This window comes from Papio anubis, chromosome 14 (genome assembly GCF_008728515.1).
Source record: "Papio anubis isolate 15944 chromosome 14, Panubis1.0, whole genome shotgun sequence".
Classification (NCBI taxonomy): domain Eukaryota; kingdom Metazoa; phylum Chordata; class Mammalia; order Primates; family Cercopithecidae; genus Papio; species Papio anubis.
In genome coordinates this window covers 75,826,693-75,849,541 of record NC_044989.1, presented here as the reverse complement: position 1 = coordinate 75,849,541, position 22,849 = coordinate 75,826,693, and the positions used below count along the sequence as shown (strand labels likewise).

At 45.1% G+C, this 22,849-nt stretch overlaps 1 protein-coding gene across 5 annotated transcripts in view; it reads left to right on the top strand.

Annotated features, from left to right (window-relative positions):
- The window catches only part of EVA1A (eva-1 homolog A, regulator of programmed cell death), a 168,583-nt gene that overhangs the window by 90,915 nt on the left and 54,819 nt on the right, over window positions 1-22,849 (top strand). The window contains exon 1 of one of the 5 annotated variants that reach the window (XM_009184503.4): window positions 8,948-9,025. The exons of 2 other annotated variants lie outside the window; for them this stretch is intronic. The gene's annotated coding sequence lies outside the window, so the exon portion shown is untranslated. Of the gene's footprint in view, window positions 1-8,947; window positions 9,026-9,082; window positions 9,603-13,574; window positions 17,182-22,849 lie in introns of those variants that run through there. 2 more of the 5 variants (XM_009184504.4, XM_017947672.3) reach the window with 2 other exon arrangements.

The window sequence follows — 22,849 nt, the reverse complement described above, 5'->3', positions numbered from 1 at the left end:
AGTCTCTTTGTATGCTCCGCGTCATGCACGTCTACCTGATTCTGGACTTCCATCTGACTCTGGGGAGGGGACATGCCCCAGTAAAAACTGAAATTAAGACTTTCTATGAAATGAATAGGAAGCTCAGGGCAAATTATATTAAATTAGAGAAGTAAAAGAAGCATGCATTTCTTGCCCACTAATCATGTGATAGGTGCAGTGTACAAACTTGAGACAGAGAGATGAACAAGAACATATTGCCCTCACAGGACTCAGATCTGGGAGACGTAACAGGGTGCAGAGCTCTACAATGAAAATGTGTCACAGATGCCCAGGACCCAGGTGGGGTTTCTGCCTCTGTTTGGAGGCAGACAAAGCTTCCCAGAATTGCTCACCTTTGTCATTAGTCTTAAAAGATGAGCTGGAATTCCTTAGTGAAGGACGGGGGTGGAGTCAAGAACATTCTGTACAAAGGTACAGAAGTATGAAATAGCATAACCTGTTTGTGAAACTGCAAAAAGGTTGACATGGCTGAAGCAGAAGATGGGTTGGTACTGAATGGTTGGGAGAGATATGTAGGGGCTGACCCTGAAGGATGTTGCATTCCATGCTAAGGAGACCTGATTTTATCTTGTAAGAGGTGGGCAACCCCTGAAGCATTTTAGTGAAGCAAACAGATGTGTCTGTTACCGAGCAAAGCCAGTTAAAGAAGGGCACAGAGGAGGAATGATCACAAAGGTAGGAGGGGATCTAGGAAATGGAGAAGCACAGAAGTGAAAGGAGGAGGGGGTGTAGCTACAGCGGCAAGTACTGCAGGGAGATGAGGAACATTAGCAGGAGGCAGCCACGGGGGGCTTTAACGAGGGCAGTTTCAGTGGCGTGTTGGGGACAAAAACCAGACTACCGTGAGCTGAGGATTGAAGGGGATTAAGAAAGTGAGGTGAGTGAATACCATTTGTTTGAGAAGTTTGGTTATGAAAAAAATTAAGTAAAGAAAAATATCTAGAAATAATTAAAAATTATTAAAATATTAAATTATAATTAAATAATTAAAAAGTCAGAAAACAATATATGTTGTCATGGACGTGATGAAAAGGGAACACTTTTACACTGCTGTTGGGAATGTAAATTCATACAACCACTATGGAAAACAGTATGGAGATTCCTTACAGTTCTAAAAGTAGAACTACCATTCGATCCAGCAATCCCACTACTGGGTATCTACCCAAAGGAAAAGAAGTCATTATGTGAAAAAGACACATGCAATGCAGGTTTATAGCAGCGAAATTTGCAATTGCAAACTATGGTCCCATATCTTTGCATATTTAGGTGCTCATCAACCGACCAGCGGATAAAGAAAATGTGGTGTATATACACCATGGACTACTACTCAGCCATTAAAAAGGAACAGAATAATGTCTTTTGCAGCAACTCGAATGGAGCTGGAGGCCATTATTCTAAATGAAGTAACTCAGGAATGGAAAACCAAATATTGTATGCTCTCACTTATGAATGAGAGCCAAACTATGAGGATGCAAAGGCATAGAATGATATAATAAACTTTGGGGACTTGAAGGGGAAGGTCCGAAGGGAGGTGAGGGATAAAAGACTACACATTGAGTACAGTGTCTACTGCCCGGCTGACAGGTGCACTAACATCTCAGAAATCACCACTGAAGAATTTATCTATGTAATCAAAAATCACCTATAACCTCAAAATAATAAAATAAAATTAAAATTAAAATAAGAACAATATCTAGAAATGGGTCCAGAATCTTGAAGGTTTATTTAATAATTATTTATTATTATCTAATAATTATAATTTAATATTAGTATTAAATATCATTTAATTATTAAATTTTACTTAATCATTTAATAAGTATTTACTATTTAGTAACAATGATTTATTATTGATTATCTAATAATAATACATTATTAACGTAAACATGGGTGAGCTTCAGATATGTTCAAGGCAGAGGAAGGAGGCAGTGGGAAGATTAAAGAGAAGGAGAGAGGAAATAAGGATGAGGAGGAAAGGTCTGGCAAGCAGGGGCTTTGGCACAGAGAAAAGCCCCCTAGACCAAACTTCCCACGTGCCCAGGGAGTTTGAAGTCATAGGAAGCTCTGTTGCCCTGCACATCTCATTATAAGTAAACCTTATGCTTCTGGGAAGTATAGCAAGCCATTTAAAATAAATCAAGAGTATTGTATTGTTAATACATTAATCAAACCTGCTAATTTAACAGATTCCCAGTGTGGACTAAAAATGAAGCAAGTAAATCAGCCTTTCATTTATTAGCTCTTCTTCTGTTAGGATCAAAATCTTAGATTCCTCATTTACATCTACAGTAGATCTCAAACTCTATCAGATGCGTTCAGACACAGGAGACCAATGGGTTGCTGGTTGCAGACACTGGTTTAAGCAATGGAAATCACTCCAATTTGGGCACTGGGGACATGAACACATTGCCATCCAGTTGGTTTGATTAGATCTAGCATACCTGTGCATAAGGATACAGTGTTCTAGAATTTGCAACCATGAAATCTATGAATCGAAGAATGGATTAAAAGCATGCACTATGGGGGTTTCAGAAGTTTGGGATCCTCTCAATAATCTATTCTGGTTAGTGTACACTCTTCAGGGAGATTAAGAGCTTGGTATGATTTGTTGTCCTGTGTTTTGCCCATTTATCTTTCAAACCAAATTACTCTTAATTTCTCAAGTTGACACCTTTCACAGAGTTACAGAAAATAAGTCTTTGAGGAATTTGGAAGAGTTGCAGGCAGCCTTATAACGGAACCCTAACATAGGACTCAGTGTCCAGTTCAGGTATGCTATGAGGTTGAGCTATTTTAACTAAAAACTTATACTTTATTCCAAACTCTTATGTATCCTTTTTCTCTAAACAATGTAGTTTTCTAGACATGCAGGATAATTTTTCAAACAGGTCATGAGATTAAAATGTAGTAGGATATCTCAATTTTATAATGAAAGTCAATGGTATTTACAATATAAAAATAGACAGATTTATCTTATTTTAAAAATATTTATCTTATTGACAACTTTTTGGGGCCCATGTATATTGTGACTTGGGATCTAACTTGAATTTTCTTAAAGAACAACTATTAGCATTTTCTCTAGGCATGTTTCATAGTTCCATTGTCTCATTTTTTATAATTGAAATCTCTCATTTTTACAGTGGCTTCCTGTTGGTTAGAAAGAGAGTGTTGTGTATGGATGATTTGTTTAAGCTCTGTTTATGCTTATTTAACCTTGTTCGCCAAGATGAAAAATGTAGAGGAGGTGTCAACCTGGGCATAAGAATTTCCCTATAGAAAATGGAAAAAAAAAATAAAGAAGCAAACTGTATACTAAGCTATGTTTATGGTTGAAATGGTGAATATGTTTTGATTAAAAATCTATCATTAATCAGAAGAAATGCTGTATTGGGCAGCAGCAACTGGTTAGAGAAATATTTTGATTTCTACTCTATTACACTAAGTGAGATAAAGTGTTTGATCCAAGAGTATTTAAATCTCTATTCTTCTGACTAGGGCCTGTGAGGAAATAATTCAACGAGATAAACCCCCACTCCACAATAGAACAGATAAAGAGGATACTTAATTGATGATTTTTACTCAATATTTCATCCTTTTCGGGCACATTACACATTTGAAAAGGTGACAGAAGTGATTAGAGCATGTGGAACCTTAGCTGTGTGGCTTATATTCCCTGGAGGTTTTAGTTCCATGAAAAGTTCTTTTGAACAACTGACTTGTGCTCCTGGCATCCTCTCATATTCCTTTGTACAGGTAAAACTTTGCTTTCTGAAAAAAAAGACAAGGCCTAGAGAACGTGGGTTTTTATAATTTGGTTGCCTATATCTGGAATCTAGGATTGCAGAGGGGGTATAACTGTCAACATTGATTTATTTGGCAATTAAATGCATCCATTAGACCTTATAAAAAGTTGGCGAAAGGTTGTACTATAAATAAGGCATACTGCATTCTTTGACCTTTGGTGTCTAGGCGATGTTAGTAGCTAATACTATCAAACGACTTGTTTCATTTTAGCAGGCTGTCATGGAATGAACGAATGAATGTAAATGCCATTTGGTTAATGACTATCCATGAACCTTAACAGAAGTCCCATTACTTTGCTAGGAAACGTAATAGCAAAAGTGAGACAACAGGAGAAAGAGAGAGATAGAGAGAAAGAGAAAGAGAGAAAGAGAAAGGTTGTCCTCATTTCCCCAAACTAACATTTTAAACAAGTGTACAGTTTCTTTTCAAGTTCACTTTTGTTAAGATGAATGGATAGGAAATGACCATAGGGCAAAGCATGAAAAAAAAATTTTCGGCCTCCTGATTTTCCTAAAGTGACATCATTAATGGTGACACATTGGTGTCTCTGTCTGCACATCCATTAGCCTCTCATCAGGCCATGAGGCAATTTCCTTTGTCTTTCATTATTCGCTTTACATGCCTGCCTTGCTCCATCACTCCTGGAGATCATTTACTACTTCTGGAATTAATAAGAGCTGGAAGTTTGAAGGCTTCTTGTAAATAGCAGTGCCATAGTGGAAGCAGGCAAGGATTCTGGTTTCAATCATTTGTACTTTCTTGGGACAAAACCAGATTTCCTACCTTGTGGGATAGGAAAATCCCCACATCCTACCACATGGGGATGATTTCACTCACTTATGGCAGAGAAAAGTCCAGGGATTTTTGTCCATTTGGCATTGTCTTAATACTCTGCACACAGCAGAGCAGTTTTGATGTTCTCCTTCTCCTGGTGACGTCTGAAGATCATCCATTTACTAGACTGAGCTCCTTACTGTTTGAAATTTGTCTCTGCATTTCCTACAGAAGTGGCTTTCAATCCTAATGGCACATTGTAATCATCTGGAAAGGTTTTTTTAAAAAGCCCTACTCCTAGAGATTCTGATTCAGTTGGTCTGGTCTGGAGTCCAGCTTGTGATTTCAGAACATGCCCCAGGTTAGAGCTGAGTATATTGTGCAGCAAGGTTGCCTGTGGTGTCTAGGACAGTTCTCTGTGCAGGGCAGGCAGTCTCCAGGAAATGACAGGTAAGCTGAACTACGTTGATAGACACATGGGTTACACAGTGCCAGATGATTTTGGGTGAAGACATATCTGGAAGCATCTTGTGGTGCCTTTAGCTGCTCATCATTTTTGGGTAAACCATAGGAGTCTAAGGGTTTCACCTTCGCTAAACTGGTAACTCAGTTTGTTTTTGTTTTTGGCTGCCTTTGGGTGTTGTGCCTTTGTTCATCAGTAAAATGGGGGTAATCAAAGTCTGAGGTTGTATTTCTGTTTGAAGCAAAAACTAGTAAATATTTGCCACAATGAGCTTTGTGTAAAATCATCAAATTACTGCTATGCAAATGCAGATGGAGTTTTGGAAGCAGAAGCAAGAGGAATGTGGCTAGAGTATTGTCTAACAGTAGCTGATGGATAGGGCTCAGTGGTGACAGGGGTGGAACATGATCCTCCTATCAAATCTTGTCATCACGACATTTGTGCCACTGAGGGAATGCCACAGCCTCCACTCACTGAGCGTTAAAACTATCACATCTTCTTTGTATTAGCTGAAGGGGCCCTGGCTTCTAGACTTTTTCCACGAACTGGATGTGCTGTTGGCCACAACACCAGGGTGGGGGGATTGTGGTTCCCTGCTCTGACCACCAGCACCGTGGGAGCCCTGTGCACTCTGCTGGCATTACCTGCCCACATCTGCAAAAGCTGCTCACACTGTGAGCCCCAGCTCTTAGCCTTGGGCCTGCAACCAGGCATGAAGTGGTTACTTGAGATCCTGAGCTGCAGATCCTAGTTTCCTGGGATGAACCCTTTTCTTCCTCTAATTCTTCATCTCTGGTTAGAACTGGAGCTGTACGCTGTGCTTGTGCATATGGACTTCCTACTCCTCTGCCCTTCCTGTATCAGCCTGTGCATTCCAACCTCTCCTGTGTTCCCTGACCACCTCCACCCTGAAGGCCTATCCAGCAGACCCTATGAGACCAGGATAGGCAGCTTCAAAAGTTAGCCATTGAGAATCTGCCTTAGTCTAGCAGAGGTTTAATGCCCCTTTCTCACATCTGACCTAAAGTCTTAATTGATATTTGGCACTGTTCCATAAATATGTCTCCCTAGATATGGAAAATAGCTATTTCTCTATTTTATAATAATTTTGCCATTAATGAAGCAATGGGCCCTCTCATCTTGGAATAAATCAACCCAGCGTTTTCAGTTTCTGTTAACAGTCTATGGGCTATCTCCCCTCATCGCCTCTCAACCTAGAGTGTGAAGCCACACACAGTACCTTCAGAAAACAGCAACCAAAGACAATTTATTTTGTGGGTAGGAAAATGAGGCACAGAGAGTTTCAAAGACTTGTAACCATAACAAGTGAATGGGACTTGAAATGAAGATTCTCACCTTCATAGAATGGGGGTAGGCAGAGGTGGTGGACATGAACAACGATGCAATAGAATGTACCCCTAAGAAACTTGGGCTACAGAGATGAACAGATCTTCATGTTGTTCCAGTTTTCTTATTTATAAAATAAGAGAACAAGAATACTTAGCCAATCAAGATGCTGTGCTGATTAAAAGAAATGTATGTGGAAAGGACTGGCATAGCGTTTGGTATCTAAGAGGTTCTCATTAAAAGCATACACACACACATGAACACACATGTGCATGCAAGCATGAAGTTAGTGGCTTTGAGGGGTTTCTTTCCAAGGTGCAGCCATAACCCATAGGTTCCCTGACATAGCTCCTGGTAGAATCTGCCTCTGTAGGATCCTTAAGTAGTCATTTATCTCAATGTTGGCCTTCATGCAGGGATGCATGTTCTGGAGAATGACCCGCAGGAACCCCAAGAGGGGCTCTCAGGCTAGCAACGGATGCACTTCTGTCCTGCTGCACAACCAGAGGCAGGAGATAATCTAGATGGCAGCTCTAGTCTTTCCATACTTGTGATTCCTGAAATCTGTTGAAGTGTAGGGGGTTCAACAGTATCTGCTTCATTTTAATAAAATGAGGCAATGTTTATAAGTGAGACACAGCCCAGTGACTGGCACGTACTAAGTACCAACACATATTAGCAGTTCTTAGTAGTGGTAGTATTTTTAAATCCAAAGCTAGATTGGGTCAGAGTGCTTCCAGTTGTCCTTTCTCCAGCCTGGGGGGCAAATGAATAGGCTCAAGATTAGGGCCCATCTAAAGAAAGTCTACGCATTTGTCTCTGCATTTCCTACAGAATTGGCTTTCAATCCTAATGGCACGTACTAAGTACCAACACTTGGAGGTCTTGGAGGTCTGCTTTCAAATCTGGGCTCGTCCCAGCAGGGGCATCTATGCCCTATTTATTTCTTTACTAATTAGTTCATTCAACACACATTTACTGAGCACTGATTGTATGTGTGCTCCTGTGCTCGGCACACAAACCTCTGATCTCTGGTATTCATACAGGGCTGTGCCCTTGGCTAACACACAAAGTATTATATCAGGAAACCCCACTTCTCAACACAGCCTCTCCATATGCCTGCTGGAAAGCTGGAGAGTTAGGGGGAGCTCTGACGATGGCACCTTGCATGCCAGAGTGTGGAATTCGGAGTCAGGCAAGTGTGTATTGTTTTTACAGATAAAGAAACAGAGGTCAGAGAGGGGAGTACTTTGTCAAGTTCAGAGAGTAATTTAGTGCTGTCTGAGGCTAGAACCTTGTTCCCTGATTAGTTTAGGAAACAAGGGCCCTTTCTATCAGACCAGTTGCCTCTGCACTAGAGTGGGATAACCTGTCTTTACATTGTCATCTACAGATAGGCGTTGTTTTCCTTTCTGAACAGCAGCATTTCAAGGTAAAATGAAGTAGCTCTTGAGTAAGTCTAAAACAGTGGCTCTCATCTCTGGCTGTATGAGATCATCTTGAGGGAATTTGAAAAAAACTGATGTGGGAGCTCCACCCCAGACAATTAAAGAAATATTTGTGAGAGTGGAGCTGGGGCCTCCTATTGGTTTTTAAAGCTCCCCAGGTGTTTCTAATATACACCCAGGGCTCCATAGTCTAATATACAGTCAGTCTAATATACAGTATAATATACAGTCAGTGGTCCAGTGGGCAGTGCTTCCAAATTCTAATGCACATTTGAATCATCTAGGGATCTTGTTAGTCTGCAGATACTAATCCAGTGGTTCAAGTGCAGCCCAAGGGTCTTCATTTCCATCAGGCTTCCATGTGGCGTTAGTACTGCCAGTCTGTGGACCACACTTGGAGTAGCAGCTCCAGAAAGTACTCTGAGGTTCTAGTTATCCACTTGGTCACTGGCTACTCTAGCCAGAGGCCTGGGAGTTATCTCTCTCCTTCATCCTCTCCTCATCTTCTCCCTTTCAAGCCCTTGGGCTTCAGATCTTATCAGTTCCATCCCACTGCTTCTAGCAGCTCCTCTCCTTTCCTAAGGGACTGGCACAACATTCACCCCCGCCTCCCGTTCCCCACCATCACTCACTGCCCTGGCCGTGTTCTTTGGTAGACAGCCTCCTGAGGGCTTTCTTATTCCGTCTTCCCTCTGTCCATGCTTTTATTCTGATTCTGTAGAAGACTTTCACTCCGTGACCCATCTCTTAAGAAACCACGGCACCCTGGGACCTGCTCTCTCCCTGCAGTCACCCCCTATGACGATTGTCTAGGAACAGGGTGTCCCTCTGGTTGTTTCTGCGTTCAGCGCAGTTCAGCGCCTATCACTCTCAATAAATACTTGTTGATTTTAACAAACAAGACCCTAACCCTGAAAGCGAAAGGCCAAACACAGGCCTCAGCTGCATTTCTTCCGATAAAAATGAACATTCCTTCGAGATTATGCATCAGGCTTTAACTTCCCACTCAGGAAAAAAAAAAAAAAAAAAAAAGTTGATCAAATTTAACAAAGTAAGTGGTTATTTCCTGTCTGAGTTCAGTGGCTGAATACAGGCTCAAAGCAGGCGACGGGACAGGAATGAGAGGATGGATGCTGGCAGGGGCTTGGAGGTCTGCTTTCAAATCTGGGCTCGTCCCAGCAGGAGGAAAGGCTGGAGGACCGGGATAGGGTGGGGACTGCCGATGGGGAACCTCCCCAGCCCTACAGACAGTCGGCAGCGCGGGGAGGCAGGCGGGAGTTGGGAGCGTGAACTAACTTGGCGCGGAGGGAGGTGCCGCACGCTGCAGCCGTTCAGGTTTCGCGTCTTGCGGGCGCCCACATGGGCCGCTGGCTTGCAGAAGGGGGCGGGGGAGAGGGAGGGCAGGTCCGGAGCCAAGCGGGTGGAGGAGGGGGGAGATCGAAGGAAATGAGACAACCTTTTCCTCCCACTGACTCGGGCTCCTCCAGCTTCTGCCGGGTTTGGCGCCGCCGCCCGTGAGCACCCAGGCCGGGACCCCACGTCCCCAGGCCAGCCCTGACCCCGGCGGCCCCTCCGGCAGGATTCCTTTCCGAGGTGCTAGTGCCGGCCCAAGCCCCGGGCAGCGCTTTGTCGCGTCCGCCCCTCGGTGATCAGCTCCGGGTCCCCCTGCTCGGCCCCGCGCGCCCCGAGCGCGGTCCCCGGAAGTGCGCGCCGGGGCCCCAGCGAAGGTAAGCGGCGCCCGAGAGCGCACCCTGGGCTCTGGGGCGCCCGGCATCCCCAGCGGGCTCCGGCTTCTCCGGAGCGCCCTCTTTTCGGAAACACCCAGAGCACTTCTGACCTGAAGCCGCTGCTTTGTTCCCAAGCCCCTGCCCAGGTGTTGCAGGCTGGGTTCCACAAGGAACTCTGCTTCCCAGCGCTTTCCTTTTTGCCTCGTCTTCCTCCCACTTTCCTGTTTCTTCTCTCGCCCCACTGCTTCTTTCTGGATAGAACAACTCTCAGCTCCCTGCCTCTGCAGCCCAGCTTCGGAGAGTAGGTCGTTCCCAAATCTGGCGCTTCTCTGCTGCGCCTGTGGGAGCTGGGCTGAGCCTGACTGGCTTCGATCCCAAACCTGCGGGGGGCGGACCTGCAGAAAGTGCTGCACCGTGGACTATTTGCCTGGTTTGTTTCGGGGGCAGCCAACTCGCCGCGCGCATTTGGCGACCCCCAGGACCCCGAAAGCCGAGTGAATTAGGGAGTGAAAGGCTGTTGGCGCCCCCTAAAGTCCCAGTGGGACGCTCTGCTGGTGGAGGGGGGCGCGCAGACAGTCCACGCCGCTCTATCTGGGGGGTCTGCGTGAGGGTCCCCACCCCTACTATTGAGGAGTAAGGGGAGGTGTTGGCACGCAATACAGAGCGCGTTGGGGCACGGAGGAAATAAGGATGTCCTGGAAGGAGAGGAGTGCCAACCACATCGTGCTGGCTTGCCATGTTGCTTTTATTAACTGCCTGAGTTCTCATAACAAGCCTATGCATAGGGACTCTTACCCCTATTTGACAAACAGGCAAAATAAGATGGGGCCACACAGCTAGCCAGGAAAGGGCCCAGCCAGGATTTGGGTCCTAGCTGGTCTATACCACACACACACTTCAAGTCCAGCCCTACAGAAGATTCCTTTCTTCAGTCTGAGCAAGAACGGTCCCCCCAATCCCCCACCTCCTTGCTCATAGTACAAGGGACCAGATTTTTTTTCCGTTTTGACCTAATACACCTTGATTCTATTCAAACCCAAACTACTTATTTAGTATCTACTGTCCTCTGAGTTCAGCGGCAAGCACTGAGATTTCACCTTTGAACCTTATTAATTCATCCCCTTCTTGGCATCCGGTCTGTCACAAAATGTGTAATACTGTTCAGAAGGCTGTCTTGAATCTCCTTTCCATAAAGGCAGTCAAGCGCAGTAGCTCAGAGCCCAGGCCCTGGAGTGAGACCACCAGCTTGAATCCTGGCTGGGGCCTTTCTGTACCTTTCTATAGCTGGATTTCCTCATCTGTAAAGCAGGATGCTAGGGCTTATTAAAGTAATGGTTTTCAACTGGAATTTTGATTTTACTTCCCAAGTGACATCTAGCAATGTCTGGAGACATATTTGGCTGTCATCATGTAAGTAGAAGAGGATCTCATTCATCTGGTGGGTAGAGGCCAGGGATGCTGCCAAATATCCTGTATTGCACAAGACATCTTCCCTCTCCCCCACTCTGCTTCCAGGGTTTAAGAATCATCTAGCCTAAAATGTTAACAGTGCTGAGGTTGAGAAGCCCAGGTTTAATGTGTCACTTCATGAAGAGTGCCATTATTTCCAGCTCTCATCCTTTTATCTGCTCTAGTTTGGCTGATTATACCAGTCTTTGTCCCTGTCTTTCCCTCCATTCCAGTGCCAGAATTCTGTTGCCAAATCCACAGCAGGTCACGCTGCTATATTGCCTTAATACCCTTGTTGGTTCCCCATTGCTAACAGAAGGGATGGGAATTGGGAATCTGCAGGTGTTTTACAAGCACTGAAGGTAATTCCTCTGCATCTTAAAGTTTGACAATCACTGTTTTTACAGAATAAAATGTAAACCCCGACCTTGTACACATGGCTCTTCACAATTGGCCTCACCTTATGCCACTTCCTCTATGTTTCTGACATTCCCTCAACCCACTATTCTTTTGGTATTCTAGGTCCTGACTTTTTGGAATGCCCTTCTTCCTCCTTGGCTGGCAATCAGTCTTTGAGACTAGAAGTCAAGTTTCCTTTTGGGTGAAGCATCATTCTTCAGTTCCTACAGACAATTTTGTTGCTCTCTGCCCTACCCCAGGTTGCGGGGAAGCCTCAGCCTCAGCCTCCCCTCTCCCCTCTCCTGTCCCGCCATTTTTTTTTTTTTAAATATATCTCTCTTGTAGTATTTTGTTTATCTCTCCCCTGGTCTTACACACTTAGAATCTAACTCAGTACCGTTCATGCTCATGATGATGGCTAAGCTTTCAGGCTTTGGAGTCAGGCTTCTTGAGTTCAAATCTCAGTTCTGCCACTTATTAACTCTGTTAAAAGTTAATTACTTGACCTTGGTCAAGTTGACTCAGTCTCGCAAAGCCTTCTTGGTAAGAAGAAATAGCATACCTTCTCTGCAGACTAGTATGACTAACTAATGGAATAATAATCATTCATCTTAATACTGAGTGCCTACCTAATTGCAGGACATGGTTCAAGTTTAGCATTTTATACGTTTTTACTCATTTAAACCCTGTAATGTCCTTTACAGTTACTACTGGTATTGCCCTATTTTCCAGACAAAGAAACAGAGGCACAGAGAGGCTAAGCAGTTTGCCCAGAGTGATGGAGCTAATGAGTGGTAGGGCCAAGATTCACACAGACATCTGGATTTCAAAACACATACTCTTCACACTATGCAGGTAAAGGGCTTAGCCCAGTGCTTGGCATATAGTAAGTGCTCAGTTAATGTGAGATAAGGTTTGTTAAGTGCATTAATGAGAGCCTAAGTCCACTGGGTTTTCCAACTGCATCATGCTTGTGATTTAAGACTATGCCATTATTCTTACAACTCTTGTTCCTTTCCTTGCCTCCTTGCTTTGCCCCAAGCCACAGAGGGGCAGGACATTGGGGTTACTTCCCAGCACCACTGATCTTTATGCTAAATTGAGCCTAAGTGTACATAGTCAGGGCTAGAAGAGCATTAACTTTTTTTGGGATGGGGGAATGGAGTCAACACACACCTGCCTGGAGGACAGAGGTGCACACTTGGGGTCAAAAACTCTGTGACCCCAGCTTTGTCCTTACCAAGCATGTGCCCTTTGCAGTGTGCACCTAGCATGTAAATATTGGTGAAACCAATTGATGAATGAGGGATGGATGAATAAATGCCACCAGCTCAATCTCCCACATTATACTTGATCAGATGCAAAGTACACCTTCTCTCCACGTATTGTAAGGCTCATTTATCTATTGAAGGTAAAACTGGCTAAGGGAATTTAATAACCCATATTATTAAATATTAAATTCTCTGTTGGAGAAGCAGATTTGGAGAAGTAGAAAACATTCACTGACCCTCTGGGTAAGTTGTGTTTTACGCTGGATACTTGGTTACAACTGATCACTAAACTAACTTGGAATCTTTTATTGCTTCTAATGCAGCCTTGGCTTTTAAAGCCGAGCCCACTCCTTGCTAGTCCCTGGGCCACTTGCTCTGTGGGCTAGACTGCCTTACACAAAGACCTGCACATTTGTGTACTCTGGCTTCCTCCACAGCTGTCCTGCACAGCTGTAATCCCCCTGAGTTTGCTTGTTTTGGCAGGTTGTCTCCAAAACTTCAGTGGGATGAGGTCACCTGGCGCGTGTAAAGCCTTGTGGGTTTTTTAGGGGCCAGGGAAACACTCTAGTAAGTGCTGCTTTTGAGGGTTGAGTAGGGTGAGAACTTTCCTGTCCATTGACATCCAAGACTCTTCAGATCCCCACGGCGGGGTCCTCAAACCCCTTGGCTGGTCCCTGGCCTGTTAGGAACAGGCCATCGCCTGAGCTCCGCCTCCTGTCAGATCAGCAGCTGCATTAGATTCTCTATGAGTGTGAACCCTATTGCAAACTGCATGTGTGAAGGATCTAGGTTGTGCACTCCTTATGAGAATCTAATGTTTGATGATCTGAGGTGGAACAGTTTCATCCTGAAACCATCTCCCCCTATCCGTGGAAAAATTGTCTTCTAGGAAACTGGTCCCTGGAACCAAAAAGGTTGGGAACCACTGCCCTATAGCACTGCCTTCCCCTTCCCACACCAGACTCATACTGTCTCCTGGCATCATCCCCTCTCCTAGGTCACTAGCTGACTGACCTGAGAAACAAATTCCTTTAGGATATGAATGACTTGAATAAAAGTGCGACCCAAGATGTTTGGGCATCCCTTGTATTTATACTGAGGCTTTTATAGCTTGGCACAGAAGATAAACTAGCCCAGGGTAGAAATGTCAGGCTTGGTGCCAGGTCTTGAGGCCTCTGATGTCACATCTTGTTGGCTGCCACTTTGGGTAGCACCTCTTAACTGACCTGTGGCAGACTTTCTGATGAAGCTGGCCCCTGCTTTGTGTGTCTAGTTCTAGGGAGATACACTTTGCCCTGTTTACATCTTGCGCTGTATTCTCTGTGAAATGCACTGTGTTGTCTGACTCTGCGTGAAACCCTGTTTAGTGCTGTAAAGGGCATTTGGTGTCAGACTAGAATGGTGGCAGAATCTTGAGGTATTAGTGTGGACTTGGAATACACATGCAATAAGTAGCTCTGTGCAGGTGCTAGAGACACAAAGATGAAAAGACCTGGTTTGTACCATCAAGATTGCAGTCCATGACATATGTTGGCCATGTGAATAGATCATCAGAGTGTGTTATATAGAATAAGATATCTGAGCAGAGAATTGGGAGCTCAAAGGAACCAGCGCCATCTCTGCTAGAAGAGTCAGGAAAGGCATCAGGAAGAAGATGTGTGAGCTCGGCCTTAACATGTAAGCGGGAGCTTGGTGGGTTTGAAGGGACTGGTGATTAAAGAGCATTACAAATAGGAAACAGCATGTGTAAGAGTCAAGAAAGGGCCTGGAAGACATGTAGGCATATGGTGGGGGCTGGGGGGCAGAGATGGGCCTGGGGAAGTGGCTTTGACATTTGACCAGTCCAGGAGTCTGTCTCTGTACTGTTTTGAGACAATGGAGTGGGCATTTAAAGCTCAGGTGTGCTGACCTCTTTGAATAGTGGCTCTGCCTCTTATCTCTGCTGGCCTTGTTTCGTCCTGGGGCAGTGGGACCAGAGCCCACGGGTCAGGGAGGGACACTGTCTCTAGTAAGCAAAGAAATCACATCAAAAACAAAACTGAGCTGGGAGGTTGTGGATAGTTGTTTTGTTTTCTTTTCAAAGCCCTAGCTGATGAGCTATGTGAGTGGCCCCTCCAGAGTCTGGGTTTTACCTTTAGAGCATTCAAAAGTCTGCATGAATTGCTAAGCAATTGCTAAATTTCTCCAGACTTAGAAAGGGATGGGGAAACAGAGGGAAGGAAGGGGGGAGGCAGTGGGGACAGAGAGAGAGAGAGAGAGAGAGAGAGATTGAGTTTTGATGCTAAAGTTTGTTTCATATAAAATCCAACCTGGGATCCAGCAGATCAACAGCTATTAGGATTGACACATTTCCTGGGAATTGCATTCCCATTTGCAGTCTTTCTTTGAGCCCAAAGCCTTTTGCATGTGCTGATTGCATTGTGCTCCCCACAGAGGACGGGTGCATGTGCTTATTGATTAGACAATTGATATAGGTCCTTTTATAGGTTATCCCCAGGCTTTACTCATTTATTCACCACTTAGTGACCCCCTGGCACATAGGAGGCACTTAGTAAGTGATAGATGAGTGAATGAATACTCTAGCATGGAATTCCCATTCCTGGACCTCAAGATGCTCATGGTCTGAAGGAAGAGATAGACAAGAAAACAGACAACACAGTATGGTGGATTAGTGCCATGACAGAGAAGATGTAAGTACAGAAGAAGACTCAGTCCAGCCAGTGATCAGGGATTAGAGACAGGGAGAAGAATGCTGTCTTCTGGGGACCATCCTTCCTCTAGGGAAGTGGTCCCAGGAGTGGTTCCTAGAGATCAATTATAACCTGGGGTGGGTGCCAGGCACTGTGCTAGGGGCTTTAGCTGCCTTTATTGCATGGATCCTGACAAACACCCTCTGAGGTCTGTATTAGAGGAGGAATCAGGGTCACACCCACAACTAAAAGGCAGAGCCAGGATCAGGTCCAGGGCACCAAACTCTGAGCCCTTTATCCCGCTCCAGATAGTCTCCAGAGAGCTGTTATCATCAAAGATACTTTTAGAAAATCTGTTTTCGAAAAAGGAGGTGAAAGAGTATGGGCCACTGTGGTTGGGATAGGAATGGCCATTTCCTTCCCACTTTTCCCCCTTTCCTCCTCCCCAGCCTGGCATCTGAGGCTGTGCCTGGGGGAAGTGAGACGCTCTTTGTTCTGGGGTTCACAAACTCTCTTCCTCCTCTTGCCCTGTCTTTGATCACTAAGGCAGCCTGCACTTTGCCCTCCATGGTGAGAGGAGGGGGAAATGCTTCTTAGTAGAGAAGCAACCATAAACTTGCAAGGAAAAGAAGACTTTCTACAAAACACCTGCTGAAATTGAAGCCTCTCCCCTTTTGCCCTGCCCCCTCCTGCCCTTGTCATTCAGATGGGGCCAGCGGTAGCTGCAGGGAACAGACTTCAGGGGATCTTGTTTCTGCAAGGGGACTTCGATCAAAAGGGCTGCCTAAAGCTGTCTTTCTCTGGGCACCTCCACAAACATGCTCATCTTGTCAAGACGAGACAGGCCGTGGCAGCCCATGGGAGGAGGCGGATAGGTCCTCTTACTGGAAGAAGGGTGCATTTCTTTCCTGAGTTCCCCCATCCTGAGTGCCACTTGGCCGAGCAACCTCTGACAGTGGCATCCTTCTTTGCTGCACTGAGATGTGGCTGTGAACCTGAGAGCAGGCAGAATGAGCACTAGAAGAGAGTCAGCAATGCCATTTACTTGCTGTGAGGTCTCGGTCCCTTAATCTCCTAATGGGTCAGTCACACAGGGCAGGAACGGTTAGCCTGGGCATTCGCCAGTGTTAGACCCTGCTGCATGTCAAACACAGGGTGTACTGCAGGATCTCGCGGAACTTCAGAAGACAATGACTCAGACATTTAGTCTGAAAAAGACACACATGAAAGTAAAAGTGTCCCTTTGGGTGTGCTCATGTGTTCACAGAGACAGCTTGGTGACCTTGGTGTGTCTGCTCAGCTCAAGCTGTCAACACTTACTGACACCCTCGTGTGCCAGGCACAGTTCCGGGCCTTGGAAGCAGAGATGAACAAGATACTCTTTGTGCCCAAGGAGCTCAGCAATCCAGTGTGGAGACAGACAAGGGAATCAGAGATAGTAATGCAATGTTTTGCTGTCCATCTCTCATTACAGTAAGTTCTCTGAAAGCAGGACATATGTCTCGTTGATTCCCAAATCACCAGAGCCTACTGTAAACTCTGGCATATGGTAGATGCTCAGTCAATGAATGTTGTACTACCTTAAAGTGCCATACTAGAGGCAATCACAGGGTGCTACATGCACCCACAGGAGGGACACCTAAACTCAGCTTGGAGAGCAGGTGAGTCCAAGACAACATGCATTGAAGAGGCAGAGATGGAGCATCCAGACTGATGAGAGGAGAAGTGGAGCCTAGGCAGATGGGCCGGTGAGAAGTCCAGCATGTCCAGGTGAGCAGGCCAGGGCTGTTTCAAGAAGGGAAGGCAGATAAGCATGGCTGGGGACAAAGGAAGTCAGTCTGTGAAGGGGCAAGGTAACCACATCTGAATTTACTAGAGAATTGGAATTTTACTTTGAAGATAGTGGGGAGCTACTGCAGGATTTCACATGGAGGAGAGACTGGGTCAAAGTTTTGTTCTAATACTGTTCTGGCAATAGAGTAAATATTGGAGTTCTAATACTGTTCTGGCAATAGAGTAAATATTGGAGAAGAATAATATGGGTGACAAGAAGACCAGTTAGCATGTTATTGCAGTTTAGGGGATGAAAAAGCCTGGGATTTGGAGTCAGATATATCTCAGCCTCCTTCCCAGCCACACTCCCTGTAACTTGGGCTGTTTAGCAAATGTCTCTGAGCCTCTGTCTTATCTGAAAACAGCGGACTCTACTTCCTCCCTTATGGGTGACATGCATAGTAGTCAGGGTTACATACAATGAAGTATGTGAAATGTCTACTACAGTGGTTTATTTGTAATTGGCATGTCATACTAGTGGTCAGTATTATTTTTAATATTATTGTGACTTACTACCATCTAGGTGAGAAATAATGAGGTCCTAATAAGACACTGGTAATTAGGGTGGAGAATTGGACAGACTTAAGAAAGCCTTTGGCAATAAAGTTGGCATGACTTGGTGACTGACTGAACGGGGGAGTAAGGGAGGGGCAGGAGTCTAGGATGATTCTGACATTTTGGCCTGGCAGCCAGTGGGAAGGATAGTGGGGCTATTCATTAGGAGAGAGAAGGGACGGGGAGGAGGGAGCAGCATTTATAGGAAGGATGATGAACTCAGTTTCAGATATGCTGAGTTTGAAGTATTATGATAGTCTGGGAGAGATGGCTAGTGGGCAGATGTTTTCTAGGTTTGACATTCAGGAGAAAAGTCTTCAAGATTTACAAGAAAGCTAACTTTTTTTTTTTAAGAGACAGAGTCTCACTTTGTGACCAGGCCGGCATGCAGCAGCACAATCATAGCTCACTGCAGTCTTGAACTTGAACCCCTGGGCTCAGGCAATCCTCCTGATTCAGCCTCCTGAGTAGCTGGCACTACAGTCATATGCCACCATGTCCAGCTAATTTGTAAAACTTTTTGTAGAGCAGGGTCTCACTATGTTGACCAGGCTGGTTTTGAACTCCTGGCCTCAAGTGATCCTCCTGCCTCAGTCCCCCAAAGTGCTAGAATTACAGGTGTGAGCTGCTGTGCCTGGCCCACAAGCAAACTTTAACCAAAGTAGTGAAGTCATGGTGTGGATCAGTTGGTTACGGAGGGTTATGGAGTATAGCAAGAGGAATTACAATAGCTTATGTTTATTGAGTGTGTACTGTATGTTCTAAACACTTTATGTGTATTAATCCTCTCAACAACCATTGTTAGGAAGTACTACTATTATTTTACCTATATTACAGCTGAGTAAACCTAGGCACAGAGATGGTAAGTAATTTGCCCAAGGTCACATAGCTATAAGTCATGGACCTAGGATTTTAAGTCAGCTATCAGGATGCCAGTCCTGTGCCAGATTGCTTCTGAGAATGGCGGTACTAGGGCACAACACTGACCTCAGGGAAGGAAGGAGAGGATCCAGTGAAGTCAACAGGGAAGGGGATGTGCAGAAAGGCAGGAGGAAATGGGAGACTGGGATGTGGAAGAGGAGAGTTTCCAGGAGAGGGGGATCAACAGCTTCAAATGACATGGAAGAACGAGAGATCTGAAATGTCCATGGATTTGGAAATTCCGAAGCTATTGACGACTTGGTGAGGGGATTCTAACAGATGAGGGGAGCTGATGAACAAATGTGAGGTGAGGAAGCGGACATACCAAACTTTAGCAATTATTTTTAGAAGTTTGGCTATAAAAGTAACAAGAGAGAAAAGACAGCAGCTAGAGGTATTAGGTAGAGACAGTGTTTTAAAGATGGAAAAGACCAGCACTTTTTTTTTTTTTTTTGAGACAGAGTCTTGCTCTGCCACCCAGGCTGGAGTGCAGTGGCGCAATCTTGGCTCATTGCAACCTCTGCCTCCTGGGTTCAAGTGATTCTCCTGCCTCAGCTTCCCAAGTAGCTGGGATTACAGACACACGCTACTATGCCTGGCTAATTTTTTTGTATTTTTAGTAAAGACAGGGTTTCACCATGCTGGTCAGGCTGGTCTTGAACTCCTGACCTCGTGATCTGCCCACCTCGGCCTCCCAAAGTTCTGGGATAACCGGCGTGAGCCACCGCGCCTATTCAACCAGCACATGTTATAGAGTGGCCACAAATGGACTATGCATGCTGGGAGAGGTGTCTCCATCTTCACTTTTTTCCGCACAGATTTCTAATATTTCTCTTCATATTCTGGATGGCTTCCATGTTGATAGTTGGATATCATTATAGAAATTCTGGATAGGTGTTTCAGGTCTTCAGCTTTTATTAGGTGGAGCAGAGAAAATTTCTTTCACAATGTCCAGTGGTGAGCATTAACAACTCACTTATTGTTAAGTCCAGACCATGTCAAATTCAGGTGCATTCAGTATATCATCCACTGAATTTGCCTCAACGTATTCTCCAAGAGAGCATGATGTGCTGAAGCTCCACTTCAGGCATGGGGAATTGGCATCTGCTGTGTAGATACCTGGAGGTAAGGATGGCAGCAGCACCAAGGTTTCAGGAGGAAGGAAGAGGACCTAGAGCATAGTGGGGTTGTGGGGAGGAGACACCAGCTTTGGACTGGAGAAGAGATACCTGCTTCTCTGAGCAACGGGAAAGGTAGTTGGGGATGAAGACAAATACATAAGAGGAGACAGAGTTGTTTAGATCTTGTAGGAAATGAAAGGCCCGTTATGAGATTTACCGGAGTGACAACCCTCTGCTTGGAATGACCCTAGAGGATTTGACCACTGCCATTTAAGGTCTTAATAATGGAAAAATACGGGCATTTCCTATGAATTCTTTGTTAGCAGGCTTAGAGGTTGCATCCCAGAGCCTCCCAGAAGCCATCCCAGAAGATGTTTTTATCTAGGGGCAAAGACAGTCTCTGTTTTCATACTTAAGATTCTTTTGTTCAGACCAGAGGCAGATACCATAGAGGGTTAAAAGCTTGACTTAAACAAGAAATTCAGCTTTGCCTTGGTTCATGTTCATGGTGCTGACATCCCTGAGGCTCAGAGCTGGAATTAGGGTTTGGCTGCCAACTTCATATATTTGCCTTGGTTGAAATGGCATCTTTGCTCTTCTTGGAAACATCTCAGTGAAATGCACACACTTTCACAGAGGGCCTTTATGGAAAGGGCTCTCCCAAAGGGTACCATCCTGAATCCAAAAGGTCACACGGGAAATGGCCTTGGGATATTTTTCTTTCCCCACACAAAGCAGCAGCTCAGCTGAATTATTTGCTTGATCTTGAGCCTTCAGGTGTCAGGAAAAGTAAACAGTGCATCATTCAAGCGTCACATTTCCAGCTTGAACGTTCCCTGGAGGACAGCTTGAAGGTACTGGAGGACACTGTAGGAGGCAAGGAAGGATCAAACCTGCCAGACCCCTCCCCACTCTCCTCCCAGCCAGGTCTCTCACCTGGATGTGGGCATGTGCAGGGTCCCTTTGGCTGGCTGTGGGTGTGATGGACACACAGGGCACTCTCCTTAGGGACCTCCTTCTTCCCTTGGAGAGAAGAAGCTACAGGTGTTCTGCCCCACTTTTCCTCAGTAGACAAGGAGTGGCGGAAGTACTTCCCCAGGAAGGTGTAGCTGGGATGCTGTATGACTCCACACAACTGTGGTTCAGTGAAGTTACATAATCCCGTACTTGGCTTTATTCCTATTCCACAGGGTCTGAATGTTCTGTCATGAAAAAGGCCTATGTACACGTTCCACACCGATTCCCACAAATGAGTGCACAGGGCTGTATACATGCGTCAGGTATCTACATCTAAGCTGTCAGTGGTGCTTCTGCCCATCCAGTCTTCTGGATTGTGGCAGGGTGCAAAAGGGTTTCGAAGGCAGTACCATGTGTGCCCATAAAGCAACAGCTATGGTACCTTAGATTCTCTTTCACCTGTATTTGATTTATTAGTAAAAAAATATATATATATATACACACACACATATATATATATAGTTTGCGTTTAGCCAATCATCAGTTCATTTAATAATTTGAACAACTATATGGCTGGCTCCAGGCTAGGTGATGGTAAAGTGATGGTGATTCTGACAGTCTTAGTTCCTGCCTTCTCGGGGCTCACAGTTATTAGGGGATGGGCATTTAAGACATAAATAGACAGATAAAATACATGATGATTACAAACTGGTAACTGCTATCCTGGACAAGAACAGTGTGCTCCAGGAGGAAATGAGAGGCTTAGGTTGGGGGTGTCCAGCAAAGGAGAAAGATCTGTAGACCCATATTCACTCTCTACAACATGCTGTCTATTGAAGGGATGTCACAGTGTGCTAAGGGAGCTCTAAGGAAGGAGTGCCTGACCCTTGAATAGGGCTGGAAGGCGTCAGAGGGAAGGGACATTTAAAAATAATCTTGAAGAATACGTGAAATTTTTTCATGCGGAAAGGGAGTAGAGATGTTACAGGTGGAAGCAACACGTGGTGTTTGGGGGGACTCTTAATCAGCAAGAGTGGGACATAGGGGAGTGGCAAGAAATGAGCCAGGAGGCCAGGCAGGGTGACTCATGCCTATAATCTCAGCACTGTGGGAGGTCGAGGCAGGCAGATAGCGTGAGCCCAGGAGTTCAACACCAGCCAGGCCAACATGGCAAAACCTCATCTCTACTAAAAGTACAAAAAAATTAGCCAGGCATGGTGGTGTGAGCCTGTAATTCTAGCTGTTTGGGAGGCTGAGGTGGGAGAATCACTTGAGCACAGGAAGTGGAGCTGGCGGTGAGCCAAGATGGTGCTTCTGCATTGTAGCCTGAGCGACAGAATGAGACCCTGTCTCAAAAAATAAATAAAAGAGAAATGAGCCAGGAAGGACAGGCAAGGGCCAACTACTCAATGTAGGTTTTGTATAAGAAGCAAGTCACTGAAGGGAATGGCAAGTTACCAAGGGCCTGGCACACTTTTTCTGTAAAGGATCAGATAGTCGGTATTCTAAGCTTTGTGGAACTACAGTGTGTCAGAGCTACTCAGCTCTGCCACTATAGTGCAAAAGCAGCCACAGACAATATGCAAATGAGTGTGGCTATGTGATAATAAAACTTTATAAACAAAAACAAGCAGTGGGCTAGATTTACCCATGAGCAGTAGTTTACCAGCCCCTGCTCTAGAGTGATAATTCTGGTGGGTGACTGTGAATGCTGCACTGGAGGATGGGGAGAGAATGGAGGTAGGGAGCCAGTTAGGAGCTATTGCTTTAATTCAGGGAACTTAAGGAAGGGACGATGGGGAGAAATGGTTTGTGGTGTGCTCCAAAGTAAAAATGACAGGACTGCAGACCAATTTGATGAGAACATGTCTAGTTGTTTCTTTTATGCTCAGTGGACTGATTCTTCCAGAGAAGGAAAAAAATATCTTGGGTATTCTGGGTGTGTGACTCAGAATCATGCGCACATCTGGGAGGTCACCTGCTGGTCACTAGACATCATGCTTGGTGCATTACATAGATTATCTCCTTGTTAAGCATAATTCTTCAGAATT